Source organism: Delphinus delphis, chromosome 11 (assembly GCF_949987515.2).
Source record: "Delphinus delphis chromosome 11, mDelDel1.2, whole genome shotgun sequence".
Taxonomy (NCBI): Eukaryota; Metazoa; Chordata; class Mammalia; order Artiodactyla; family Delphinidae; genus Delphinus; species Delphinus delphis.
Genome location: NC_082693.1, coordinates 22,615,795 through 22,630,947, shown reverse-complemented (window position 1 = coordinate 22,630,947; position 15,153 = coordinate 22,615,795). Strand labels below are relative to the sequence as shown.

At 42.1% G+C, this 15,153-nt stretch overlaps 1 protein-coding gene across 2 annotated transcripts in view; it reads right to left on the bottom strand.

The window, feature by feature from the left end:
* STK38L (serine/threonine kinase 38 like) overlaps positions 1–14,507 on the bottom strand; it is an 83,500-nt gene extending 68,993 nt beyond the window's left edge. For both annotated transcript variants that reach the window (XR_009521173.1, XM_060024489.1), the window contains exon 1: positions 14,446–14,507. The gene's annotated coding sequence lies outside the window, so the exon portion shown is untranslated. The remainder of the gene's footprint in view (positions 1–14,445) is intronic.
* Positions 14,508–15,153: the final 646 nt, after the last annotated feature.

Sequence of the window (15,153 nt, the reverse complement as noted above, 5' to 3'; positions counted from 1 at the left end):
TGTATAGCCGATTGACTTTGCTATAAAGCGTTATAAAGCAGAAACTAACACACCATTGTAAAGCAATTATACTCCAATAAAGATGTTAAAAAAAAAAAAAGAACTGCTGATTTGGAATATGTTAGAGACTGAAGCTGACATAGAGACAAACTGAGCTGTAATGGGGACTTCGACATTTGGGATATCTGCTAGAATTCTCCCACAGCTAAAAATCAAGGCATCTGATAAATGCCTCGCTTAGCCTTCCATCTCTCACATAGGGAAAGAAACATTCTGGATATGCATGCAACCACTAGGAAGGAATTAGCCGATTAAATGGCAACGATTAATTGGGAAACCTCAGAGTAATTCTGAAGTTGGTTACAATGGCTAGGGATGGGAATGTGGGACATAACTAGGGAACAAAAATTACAAAAAGTTCAGAGAAAAGTAAATCCCGCTTGAGACTATAAAAGGTAAGATATGTCATACGTTTCAGCAAGTTCTCAAGAACAGAATTCTAGTTAAACTAGCCTTGATTAATTTTTTTAAACATCTTTATTGGAGTATAATTGCTTTACAATGTTGTATTAGTTTCTGCTGTATAACAAAGTGAATCAGCTATATGTATACATATATCCCCTCCCTCTGGAGCCTTCCTCCCACTCGCCCTATCCCATCCCTCTAGGTGGTCACACAGCACAGACAAAGGTGGGTGATAGCTAAAATCAGCAAGGATTCAGGAGGAACAAGTCTTGCCCAGTAACTTTATTTCTTTTCTTGGCAAATCTACAAGGCAAACAATCTATGTGACTCTCTGAAAGGTACTTAACAAGCTCCACTCTCCAATTTTTTTTAGAGGGGTAAGGGAGAAAGATGAAGAAAAATGGGCTGAGTAATAGATGTGTTGATAACTGATTAAGCAACAAAACCCAGAATGCTCATAAGAAAGTTCTGCAAGGCTCACTGGGCTTAGACAGTTATATTACCAATGAACCAGATAAAGCTTTTGACGACATCCTTATCAAAACATGAGGATGAATAGATCCTAGAGAATAATCAAAAGTGGGGCAGCAGAGTCAGAATCCAAACTAATTTTTACAGAAGGTTAACTTTAACAAGTGAAATTGAACAGAGAGAAGGGAAAAATTATATTTGGATTCAAAAGCAATCAAATGCTAAGTATAAATTGTGATAAACTGTTATATACATAAAGAACAACTAAAGTTTTTGTTGAATAAAGCTTGCCACAAATTAAAGTGTGGAATGACTGCCCCCAAAACTTACATGACCTTAATCTTAGGCTGAGTTAACAGACACAGGTTAGGAAGAAGCAAGGTGAATGCCATACTCTTTGCTGTATTGTTGGGCTCATACCTGGAGAAGCTTTCAATGGTCGGCAATGCCCTGCAGACAGTATGAAGGGACAAAGTAAAATGTTCTCGTAATTTGAAAATTAAGTCCTCTCCGGGAGTAATAACAGCATGAAACAAATCAATTAGATAGTAATTCCAAGAAAATGTGTAACTGAAAATATTTGAGAATATCCCAATGCAATCAAAAGTGAGCAGGGCGGGCTTCCCCGGTGGCGCAGTGGTTGGGAGTCCGCCTGCCGATGCACGGGACGCGGGTTTGTGCCCCAGTCCGGGAAGGTCCCACGTGCCGCGGAGCGGCTGGGCCCGTGGGCCGTGGCCGCTGGGCCTGCGCTTCCGGAGCCTGTGCTCCGTGACGGGAGGGGCCCCAATAGTGAGAGGCCCGTGTACCGCAAAAAAAAAAAAGTGAGCAGGGTGTACTTTTTGGGAGGCAGGATTAGAATGTGAATTAAGAAAGCTGAAACCTTGTCAATTGCTTTTCTTCTGGCTAAAGGAAAGACTGTGTTAATAGAAGAGTTACATTAATTAAGAGTTACATTAAGAGTTCCATTAATCTAGGGGGCGGGGGAAGCAGGAGTTTAACAAGCAAGGTTTTGCCTGCATTCCCCTAACATTGTCTGAGGTGGAGATGGCTGACCATATCCAGAGCAGTGCTGGGCAGGTGCACCCTTATAAAAAAGAGGCTCCATCAGCTATTGTGGCTTAGTGACACTCCTCAGGAGGATGACCCATTTTGATTAGAATGACCACTTCCTACGTAGATTGTTCTACTGAGGTGACAGTGCGCTGATCAAATGATGCAAGCTTCCGTTCTACTCACAGTGATATTAACAAATTCATTAGTTGACATTTTTGTTTCTATGTCAGTCTCCTGGTCACTTGCTAAATGTAAGTAAATTCTAGAATCCTGAGTATTTCTGGACACACACACACACACAAACACACAAATTCACATCTATGTACTGGAAAAGTGAGATCTACATCTTAAATATGACAATCTATATATCCAGATACTACACACCTGTGAAGTTCTGCTTCTCTTTATGACAACTGTAATTTATCTAAAACTGAACCACACATTTTAAGAGAGAAAACTAACGAAATGTAACACATATGGAGGAGAGTGGCCAGGAAGGTAAGAAGTCTGGAATCCATGATATTTGAACAAATTAAATGAGCACGCTTAGCCTGAAACAGAGAAGGCATAAGACAGCTGTCCTCAAACATCACTCTTACAGTGATACAAAATTCTCTCTAATTCTGTGATGACAACCAGTTGAAAGCTGCATAAGGAAGAACTTTCCAATTTACACTGTTCCATGCCTGGCACATAGAAAAAGCTCAGTAAGTTTTGGCACACGATAAATGTTCACAATGTTAGCTGTGATTGGGTTTTAAGATATAAAAAGTGTCATGAGAGAGATGCACAAGATGCTGTGGGAAAGCAAAGGAGGAGCACCTAACCCTGAACAAGAGGTGAGAGGTCAAGGCAGGCATCCCAGAAAGTGGAGATGCCTAAGCAGAGTACTAAAGAAAGCACAGGAGTTACCCAGAAGAGTATGGGAGAGGGCATTCCAGAAAGTAGCATGTAAGACCCAAGGTCAGAGAAAGCTAGAGGTTCAGTACAGCTGCAGAGGTGTGTAGAGGGAGTAATGAAAGATAAGGCTAGAAAAGCAAAAGGGCACCACTTCTTAAAGGGACTCAGGCTCGCATGCCATGTTAAGGAATCTGGAGGAGGCGATGGGGAATCATTGGAAATTTTAACTGTAGGAGTTACATAATCAGATTTACATTTTAGGAGAACCCTTTTGGCAGCCACATAGAAAACGGAAGACAGCAAGACTGGTAGCAGAGAGATGGCTATTTTAGTAATTTGGAGTCCACGTGAAGATACTGACACTGAAAAAGGGCCGAGATGGATAGAATTCAAGAGGTAGTAAGGAGGACTTAATAAATAACTGGATGTGAGGGATAAACAAGAAGAGGAGTCAAGGATGATTTCCAGGTTTATGGCTGGGGCAACCAAAGAGAGAATAACATCATGCATTGGAGGAGGTAAGAAGCATGAGAAAGATTCTGGGAAAGGAGAAGATAACATTGACTCTTGCGGAAAACACCCAGGTGGTGATATCTAGGAAAGAGATGGACCATGGGGTCTCAAGCTCAGAAAAGGGTCTGATTTGGAAGTCATCATCACAGGGTTGTCAAAGAAGAAGATATCGGAGCATATGAGACCATCCAGACCCCAGAGTGTGTGGAGTGAGAAGAGGATCGGAGACAGAAGGCTGGAGAACACCAACCACTGAAGAGAATGAAAGTCAGCAATGCTGTGATCTGTTAAGTTTCTTATCTTTAGGCGAGGAACGGAAATCTTTAGGCAAAGACTAAACACCCACTTACCAGGGATTAGAGGGAATTCACAGTAGAGAACTGGACTGTTTGACCTCTACAGCATCTTTCAACTCCACAGCATCTTTCAACTCTGAGTCAAAGACTTTAATTCAATCCAGTATTTCTTACAATCTGAGAAAACTTTTTATCACTGTTAACAGAAAAACTAAAATCATACCTATTTTTATTCTTTGGCTTTGTTTGTCCAATGATGAAAAAACATTTTGAAGAACAAGTTTCTTATTTGATAATGTTTTCATAAAGGGAAGGAGGACCTGTGTTGACCTAGAAAGGAAAACACAGGCTCTAGAGCTAATTTCTTATCCTACTTTCCCCTCTATGCGTCCAGTTATACGGCTGGTATCAGCATGCAGTTTTACCCAAACACATGTGCCTACTTATTCTTCCTTTCCCTTTCTGTCACCTTGTACCTGACTGGGACTATACATAATCTATGGTTTTAAGTCTTAACATTTCAGACGGGTAGCTATAACTTTCACTAATATTTAAAGTGTGTTGGTTTCTGTTTCCATTTCTGCTCAATTCTAAAAACAGAGAGACACAGGTACATAAACAAGTTTTTAAACTTAAATCCAGAAATGTTTGATGAAAACAAACTGTCATTTTTGGCACAATTCACCCAGGGTATTTTTAGACAACACTACTTGCGGCTCAACTTAACCTTAAAATATGGCACTGGCCCCACCAAGTGGCACCTGGAATGGGTGTTAGAGGTGCTTGACCTCCGTCAACTATATGCCCCTTTTCTCCCGCCCCCCGAAGATGCCTCTCCCGCCCCTCGGCAAGCCTTCGTTTTCTTCCCCTGTCCTGCCTTTCGCTTTCCTCCTGGTAGTGGCCATAGATTTTATTACCACTAATGGCACTAAAGCTAACACAGCTGTCAACACCGCCGCCCCCACCCCCCGCCAGAAATACACCTAACTGGGGTCTACAATGAACTTTTCAGTTGTCCTTAGAAAACAATTTAACTATATTCTGTGTCAGTGGCCCAACTCACAGGACAGAAAAAACAAATGGCTGCAGAAAGTAAACCTTTGTGAAAAGAAACCTTGAGTGCTTTTTAGCTCTGGCAGTCTAATGTCGAGACTCAGAATCATGACTTGCAGATGCAGGTTTCTAAATGACCAAAAAAGGTGGAAGCAGGACAAACTAGAGACAATGGCTGACACCATTTGAAGTTTAGAGTCATGCTAAGTAATTACAATATAATAAGCGCTAGCATAGAGAAGATGAAAAAAAAAAAGGCTATATCCAGAATAAAAGGACTTTAGCACTAGATACTACAATTCTGGGAAACTTTTAGGGCGCCATAAAACTTGATGGGAAAGGTAAATAGTTATGTTCCTACCACAATCCCCTCAAGTCAAGTGCTCCTGAAGCCATGCTCTGATGCGCATTCTCCTTATACGTCAACCCTACTTGCTCCGGGCACTCATCAAAGAAAAAGGTTTTAGTGGATTTCTTCTCCTCTATCTCTCTGGCTAATGGTGTCATTACCTTTTCTATTTAATTTCACAAAATGGAAGCAAGAGACATTTATCCCTGGCAGCAGGCTGAGTGCGAAACACAGCAGAGGTGCTTCCACAAGGCTGTAAGAGGCAACAGAAACACTTCCTTACAGAAGCTCAGAGTGCTAAAGCGGAATAAAATAAATATAGAAAAACACAGCAAAAATAAAGTTATTTTATTAGGACAAGTTCGTTTATCTTATCCAGCCTCTTGCCCCAACACTAAAATAATCCCTCAACAGCCTCTTACATTCTATGCTATAATGTTTTCCTGCTGCTTTTTGGCCTGAAAAACTCCTACTCACCCTTCAAGTCTAAGCTCAAACACTACCACCTCCCTGGAAACCTTCTTTGATTTTCCCAGATAGGTGCTCCCTTTCCTTAGGTGCTCCCCTGAGTGCTCCTTCATTACAGCAGCTACATGACACTGCAATTATTTCTAAACCTCTAAGCAGCCCTGCAGGTGCCTGCCTGCTTTCTGAGTGCACACCATGTCTTTTCATCACTGCATTTCCTGGTACTCGACACGTACCTCATAGGTAATTCACAGAGTCCAAGAACTCCCTAGGTCTCAACATGAAGGGGCATCACCCATTCATCCAAGTCTCTCCTTTCCAATCCCACATGGTTTAGAACTTCATTATCTATCTCCTAGATTATTTAAATTAGTCTCTTCATTGGTCTTCCCATTTCCGGTCCCTCTTCCCTTGAATCCGTTCTGTATACTGTTGCCTCTGTAACATTACTAAAGTATTGATAATACTTTAATTAAATATACCAGGTTGAGCAGTTGATGATGCAGAACATGAAAAGCTGAAAAAACACCTGTTCCCTAAACTGAATGGGCTCAAGTCCAGTAGGGCAGAGAAGTAAATAATTAACATATAATTTATCAGGTGTTGTACAGACGTTACCAACTCATGCTAATCCCTCTGCCTAGCATGTCCTTCACTCATAAATGGTCAATTCCTATTTCACTTTATATAAGAAGCCTTCCTAATCTCTCCAGCCAGAAGCAATCTCTCCTTCCTCTGCTCCCACAGGGCCCTGTTACTTGCTTATCACTTTCTGCTTGAATTACAGTTATTTGTACCCATACATTTTGTCTCTTACTGGATTGAAGCTTTCTAAATAGAAGGGCAATACATTTTACTTGTCTCTATTTTGCCATGGTACCTAATACAGTGCCCAGAAAATAGCTGATAAATGTTGAAGTGTGATGATTAACCTCACTAAAATATTGAGTCTGTGATTAATTCAGGATTTGCCAGTATTAAGACTATCAGTGGGTCAAATACATACAATTCAAGACTGAAATTTTTCCACTCTAGCCACAAAAATAGAAAGTCTATTCTGTTTGGCGAGGTAATAGTGGACATATGGAGAATATTCTCAACCAGATTTGAAAGATGTGTCCAAATGAAATGGATCTCTATTGTAAAAAGACAACAAAAGGCAACTCCCTAGTCTTCAAAACCAGACAATTAGCCCCTGCTGACAAATACAGAAAAATTAAGAAGGACAAACATGGTGTGGTATTTCCATAATGGGGGCAAGTCAATGGACAAATGCTCAGCTAAGTAAAAATGTCCACAACTCAATAAAAACTAAATTTAATAAAACAAGATACTGGCACAAGATAGTATTTCAAAAATGGTTCATTACATAAGCTCTCTGATCTCTCAAATAACACAACTTTCCAGAGGTGAATACTTGCAGCTTATCCATTCTTTAAAATTTATAACCAATTTCCTAAAACAGTGCTACTGTAAGATACCCCATCAAGCCCTTGTTAGGATCCCCAATTCTTTAATTTCACTTTTTTTTAAGCTAACATTTTATTGTATTGTATTGTACTGTATTGTATTGTACTGTATTGTACTGTATTGTATTGTATTGTATTGTATTGTATTTTTTGGCTGCCTTGGGTTTTTTGCTGCACGTGGGCTTTCTCTAGTTGCGGTGAGCGGGGTCTACTCTTCGTTGCGGTGCGCGGGCCTCATTGCAGTGGCTTCTCTTTGCAGTGGCTTCTCTTGTTGCGGAGCACAGGCTCTAGGCACACGGGCCTCAGTAGCTGCAGCTTGTGGGCTCCAGGAGCTGTGGCTTGCGGGCTCTAGAGCGCAGGCTCAGTAGTTGTGGCACACGGGCTTAGTTGCTCCACAGCATGTGGGATCTTCCCAGACCAGGGCTCGAACCCCTGTGCCCTGCATTGGCAGACGGATTCTTAACCACCACTGTGCCACCAGGGAAGTCCTAATTTCACTTTTGAAAAAGTATCTGTCCTCCCTCCACCCCATTCCTTCATCATAATTGTTCTAGTTAAATCCAACAGTTGTGTGCAGGATGAGGTAGACAGCAATTTAACTATCATTCACCTGAATCACAAGAATTGAGAACTTAAAACATTTTATGATTTAAAATGCAGAACTAAAGCTCCAACTTCTCAATTTTGACCAAAAAAGAAGTTCAAAGCTCAAAACTATAAGACCTTTTAAGAAAACGCTGGGCTACAATGATATATATCTGCTCCCATTTGGCTTGAATGAAGTCAGAACATTTGATCATATCATTTATTTCAACATTAAAACTGCTTAGGGCAAGAACTGTCTCATCAACTAACTTTATAGAAGCCTTAGCAAACTACCTGTAGCAGCTTTTAATCTAAAGACCCGAATTTAAGTTTGCTTTGAGGATTAAGCGAGAAAATGTGTAAAAATGCTTTATAAAACTCTAAAGAACAACACAAATGTAAGGTGTTACTAGTATTATTCTTACAATAAGCTCTCTCCAAGAGTAAATCCCCCTCTATAGGAAATCAGAAGAGAGCTGAAATATTTCTGTATACTTTTCGCAAGAGAATTTATGCTCTACATCAAAAATGTAAATAACTCCTAAAGAAGGAGGGAGGACAGGGAAGAAAGAAAATTCAGGTGGGACTAGAAGAAGGAGGTAAATTAAATAGCAAAGGAGAAGTTTTTGTAATAAAATAAAGCAATATAAGAGAAAGCAAACCTGGCTCTTAGGAATCAGTTTCTAACTCTGCCACTTAACTATCTACTCATCTACTCATGAGGCCCTGGTCCCTTCACCCCACTAGGCTTCAGTTTCCTTGTTTGTAAGTAGTAGAGATAATAACTCAGAGGGTTGCTGTGGGGATTAACTGGGATAATATTTATATAGAGTATTTAGCACTATATCTGGTGCATAGTAAGTGTTAAGTAAATGATTACTGTTGTTGATAAAATTATTACTAGGGGCTTCCCTGGTGGCGCAGTGGTTGAGAGTCCGCCTGCCAATGCAGGAGACACGGGTTTGTGCCCTGGTCCAGGAAGATCCCACATGCTGAGGAGCAGCTGGGCCCGTGAGCCATGGCCGCTGAGCCTGCACGTCCAGAGCCTGTGCTCCGCAACGGGAGAGGCCACAACAGTGAGAGGCCCGCATACCAAAAAAAAAAAAAAAAAATTATTACTAGACCTGCACCCTAACTGGTGACATTCAGAAAGAAAAAGGAGCCAAGAACATGTCAGTGGGGAAGATGATATACAGACAGCTAAGTCTACATACCACTGTTAGGAGACAGTGTGTGAGAAATACAGATTACACAGAGCATTTTTCATATTAAATGCACAAATTACTTCCTGTGCCTCCAGGACGGCAGAAGGATCTAGAGAAGCGTAGCCAAAATCTCCGAGTCATAAAAGCTGAAGAGCGATGACTGTACAGAAGAACAAGACCAAGAAAAATCAGAGGTGCTTATTGATGTGTACAGAGGCGTCTCTGATTCCGAACTTTCGATTTTCTAAATATTCATAGAATGAAAGCGAAGCTCCATAGCAAAGACACAGCAACTCTGCTTGCCCAAAATAGATGGTATTAGCATCATGCAGAGTCATTTAAGTTTCTGCCATCTTGTTCTTTATTCTGGGGAAGTGGTTGTATCTGCGGTTGATTTTGAGGTGTTAACCATTATTAACTCCATCATATTTGGTAATTGCAAAAGCAGTAAAAGTGCCCCAAAATTAGGAAGAAGAGGAATAGAATCCCCTCCTGAGGCTGATGTAGAGATAGCAAATACCTGTAAAAGGTGAAAGAGCAATGGATGCTGCCTTTGCACATGGGCTCAGTGACTTACACACCCGTGGAATCAATAAGAATCAGCAAAAGACAAGGAAGACAGGAAACCTTCCATATGTGTGCCCAGAGAATCAGCACCAATTTGGGTTGTCAGCTGGTCTGGTGTTAATTCAGGGGAAGACAAGGAGCTTGTTTAAGAATTTAAAAGTTGAGCACAGTACAAGTACTACTATCGTAAGCCACAGACAAATTGCCAAAGTTCGAGGCCTTTCTGAATTTACACAACATCAACCTGAATGGTCGGCTCACTATCTGACCTGTACCTTCTAAGGTCTCAGGGAGGCTACCTGTCTCAGTGGGCTTTCAATGCAGACAAAACTAGCCTATGGGGCTTCCCTGGTGGCGCAGTGGTTGAGAGTCCGCCTGCCGATGCAGGGGACACGGGTTCGTGCCCTGGTCCGGGAAGATCCCACATGCCGCGGAGCGGCTGGGCCCGTGAGCCATGGCCGCTGAGCCTGTGCGTCCGGAGCCTGTGCTCCGCAACGGGAGAGGCCACAACAGTGAGAGGTCCGCGTACCAAAAACAAAAAAAAACTAGCCTATGATGGGAAAAGATGCCCCCAAAATTTCTATCAGCAAGGAGGTGAGAGTATGTGTCTGATTTCTCTTTGAGTTTGCCCAACTCACACTCCTTTTTACTGAGAATAACCTTTCAAAACAAAACCCGTACTTAAAGGAATGTGGAACTTTTTACAACAAAGCATAGTGGACTTAAAAGCATCTCCCTCAAATTATGGGCTGAAGATCCTGAAAATTTTATTAATCAGGGGGTGGTAAATGGAAATAATATGCCAGCACTGCTAATTCAAGCTGTGTGGGAAAAATTTCTTAAATTTGTTTTGCCATTTTTGTCTTATTGTAATAATATAAATACATGGGCTTTAAATCCTGGTTATTGTTCTGCCACTTTTCCCATTAGGTTTTACAGTCATCAGGGTTTTCTAGAATCTACCACACTCACACAAGGAGAGAACACTTATATTCATTCACAGAGACTGTGCCTCTGGAGCTCTACTTAAAACTATGAGTATGGTCGATCAGTGCACTGACAAAGGTCTCCATCTTGCTAGACGGGTAAGGACAGGTAAGTACCCCTACCACTGCCTAGACATACTTTTTTTCCCTAACATTTAAATCCAATTGAGTTTACTGTGATTTCAATACCTAGATAACCAATAACAAATACGAACCATTCCTGAAACTTCATAAACAAGATCAGTTGGACCATTCATTCAAAAAAGAAGCATTTACTGTGTAGGCCTATACTGGGCCCAGTGTAATTCTATAGCACCTTTTATTTCACAATCCCAGAGAGCTTTCAAAGTTGCCCTAACATAAAGTATCAGTGATTGAACTTCTCTCATTTTAAGCATGCACAACACTCTATTCAAAACACTGATTCAGGCATTATAAATTTAGCTGTTTGTGGAAATAAAAACTGAAAGGGCTGAGAATGACAGTCAATCATTAACTAAATTCCAACTTCACAATTCAATCCAAAAAATACCCAGTGCCAAGTGGTTTAAAAAAATCACAAGCCAAATATACAATGATTCAAACATTCCACTAGGCAAAGGAGCTAATATAGTTATAACTTCTCACTTATAAATCCTTATGGGTATTGCTTCTAGGTAATAAGTCAAATTTATCAAAAGTCCCACTCAATGATTACATTTAATCTGCACCAAGAGCAACTTCCAAAAAGAGATTAAATATCTAACATGCCAAAAATAAGTTATTTACCTGGGTTTTTGCTATCTTGGAGCTCTTTCTAGAAAACAAATCCCTAAATTTAAGTGCCAGAGGAATGTATTTTTCCAAATCAAGTCTTTGAAACTACAGACCTGAGAAAAGTCATCAAAAGCGGGAGATAGGGCCTCCCTGGTGGCGCAGTGTTTGGGAGTCCGCCTGCCGATGCAGGGGACAAGGGTTCGTGCCCCGCTCCAGGAGGATCCCACGTGCCGCGGAACAGCTGGGCCCGTGAGCCATGGCCGCTGAGCCTGCGCGTCTGGAGCCTGTGCTCCGCGACAGGAGAGGCCACAACAGTGAGAGGCCCGTATACCGCAAAAAAAACAAACAAACAAACAAAAAAAAAAAACAAAAGCGGGAGATAAAATAAGGAGAGTGGTTAAGCACAGGGATGCAAGTATAAGTCAGAATGCCTGGGTTGGAATCCTTGCTTTACCATTTTATAGGTACCTCAGTTACCCTGTCTGCAAAATGGGAATAAAAACACCTACTCCATACAGTTGCTGTAAGGATTAAACCCAGGTAGATTAGTACTGTAAGGGTTTAGAGGCAAGCAGCATTATATAAAGTGTTTGCTTATGATGACTTATCATATGACTAGCTCATCCAAATCATCTACACAAATGCCTTTCTCTACTGAAAGCCTTCCTTAATTGGTCTAGTAGAATTTAACCCCTCCCTCCTTGGCTTCTCCACAAAATGCATTGTGTACTATAGTTATTGGGTATATTTCCCTCCCATGACGTTGGAGACAGAGACCAGTTCATCTGAGTGTACAGGACAGCAAATACTGTTCATTGTTGCCCTTCAGTTTCCTCTCTCTAAAAGTTCTGAACAACAATATCCTGTCAATTAGCAAACCTTTACCTGGAGAAAGGAGCTTTATGTAATCAGCACACTTAAGTACTGGGCATACCTTGCTAAATGTTATAAGACTTAAACAAACATTTGAGGGGTTGGAGTGGGGGGAAAGAAGGATTCACTTAATATTTTTATAACTAATGACCAAGGTTATCTTCTTAAATTAATTTTTAAAAATTTCTTATGCTTTAAAAGCTTATTCTCATTTTTTTCATTCAAAAAGTCTATGGTGCTTTTAATATAAAAATACAGTAGCATAATTTCTGCATATGTCAAGTCTACTTAATCGTAACTTGACCATCTGCTGATTTTAACATTACTTTGAGATGCCAATCTTTCTGGCTTTGATTTGTGCCCTCTTTTCTCTCACAAAAAAGTGCCACACACATACAAAAAAGCTTCCAACTTATCCCAGATCACTGGGAAAACACTTTATAAAGTGTTATCCTACTTCGCTAACATAATGATGTTGCCCTTCCTTTAAGAGGACAGAACTTTTCTGAAAACAAATGGCTGAATTGAGTCCCTTGCTTTGTTACCGCTTTCTACAAAGTACAATTCTTCCTTTGTTTTTATAGAGTCTTACCTATTGAAATTAATTTTTTTCTGGCATAAAAACTGCTGAGGACACCTTCTTAGTTGCACAAATATTCCTGGCCTCTACTCTTTGATTTATTTTAAAACAAACTCAAAAACAAAAGGCTAAAGAAGAATTGCACTCATTTAATGTGGTTTTTCTAAGTCTAATTTTTTCATTCCCCAGTGGCACGGCCTTTCAAAGGATTACACAAACTACACCCAATTTGTTTCTCATTCTAAACATAACCCAACCAAATGGGGAATGTTATCAGCCATCTTAACAAGGAGAACACCACAAAGCTAAAACCAAACCAAAGATCAAACCAAAAAAAAAAATTTTTATCCATTGTACCTCCTTTGAGATTAGGACTTTTTTACATAAAGGTACTTTGACGTACCTATGCAATGAACAAATGTCATCATAATTTAACATCCTATTTTGGACTAATTTCTCTCCCCTCAAATAGTCACAAGAATGGCCAATTCACATACAATACCTCTCAGCTACTGGGTAGAGAGTATAATAAACTTAATTGTTTTATATATCCTGAGGCATACAAAGAAAGACTACACAAACACAAAGAGGTTTCCAGTATCTTATATACATTTATGATTGAGACAAAGAACTTTCAAAAACCTGCCCTCAGTAAGCAAAACTGGGCTTAAACCACAATAAACCCTGCCTTTAAGTAGGGAGACCTGACAAGTTTAAGCCCCCAACCCACTCACACCCCCCAAAAGACTAAGTCTCACTCCCTTCTTACAGCTAGGAGGCATAATTAAAACACTTGTAAGTTGTTTCCTCAGACTCTAGTAGTAATAAAGCTAATACTCAGGCCACCTTCTCCGAGCAATCGGCTTCTATCAAAACTTATCACAAGTTGCATGAAATAGACAGGAGCGTTGGTTTTGCATTTTATCAAGTGAATAACAACAGCATCACACTTTTTGGAGAAGCCACTACTCTCAGCACCACCAGCTCTCCCAGCCCCCCTCCCCATTTTTTTTTTTTTATGTCTTTCCTCCAAATTTACAGTCTGAAAAGCAGTCCCACGAAACAAAAGTATCAGTAAACGGGAGTCAGTCCACTGGTTTTGAAAATAAAGTTTGTTCTTTTGCTATCAACCTGACAACTTTTTAAAGGTGAAACGTCTCCTCCTCAATCGGGCACAACCTTCCCTATTCCCATACCAAACAACCACTCATTTGCCCCCGATAGTAAATGTGAAAAAAGGGAGTGGGAGAAAATGATGTTGAAAAGAAGGGTCTAGGGTTCCAGTGGTAGGGACGGATTTTGAGACCGGTTTTGAACACTCCGTGTCTTCTGGGAGCTGGGCAGCTTTACTGTGTCTATCTGAGAAATGTTTAGCAATCTGACGCATCAGTTTTTAGGAATGGTACACAAACAGCCCCCACAATCTAAGAGCCATGCCCAGAATCCTTCCCCTCGGTGGCATCGGCTGAGGGCAAGGGAAGGGAGAGCGGGGGATACAGGACAGGATCCGCGACATTTGTTATTGTTTATGAAGCCCAGGCAGGGACCGGGAGCGTGGTGCTTGGGGGCCGAGGAGTGGAAGGCGAAAGGAGCAGGGAAGGACAAAGATGCCTCCCGGGGCTCGAGGCCACCTCTCCGGGCACCCGGTGCCAGTACCACCCCGGGAAACAAGAGGGCCAAGGCCGTCGCCGGAGCTTCACCGGAGACATTTCCAGCCCCGAAATTAGCCCGGCTTTCCCTGGACAGCCAAAGACACCTAAGATCGTCTACCGCTCCCGCTCTCAGAGTTGGGGCCGGCGCGGCGAGCCGAGCGCCCCAGCCCCCTCCGCCGCGGAGCGCCGCATCCGCGCACTCACCTGCCTCCGGTCGCTCCAGCGGCCGGCTCAGCCTCGCACGGGCCGCAACCGACCCGCCGCCAGTCCGCTCCCTTCTGCCCGCTCCGCCCTCGCCCCGCCCCCGAGAGGTGGGACCCGCCGCCGCGCCGGAATCTCGGAGCGGCCTCCCTGAACTCTCGCGAGGCCTCCCTGCTCCGCTTCTAGGTGGCTGGGCCGGTCTGGCTCGGTCCTGACGTCATACGCACCACAGCCGGAAGTAGCCTTCTGTCGTCAACGCAGCCAGCCCCCCTACCGCCCCTCCCACCTGCACCTAGTGAATTCGTGACTGACCCTGGAGGGGTTGTTTGGGGAGTCACCGTTTCCCTCCTTCATCAGCCTCACCTCACTTCCCTCTTCTCTGCTCAAAGCTAGTTCAGGCCACTCTTGAGAGTGGCCCAGTGTGTTGCCACATTAGTCACGTGTCCTAAATGTCGCCAGAGTTTTTCTTGATGCTTCACAATGCAATGTGAATGTTAGAGGAGGAAAGGGGCTTAGAGATCATTTCAATTATTTTTTTGGAACATAACTGTAGAGCAGAGTAGGAAAATGTGATCAACAAAAATGGACTGACTGACCTAGTTGCCTAGGTAGTAGCTGTGGCATCTAGAAGCCACCCAGCTTCCTTGATCCTTTTCCTCTTCATCATGACTCAACTGTAGAGACTAGAGAGGGATCCACATTTGGAAAAGC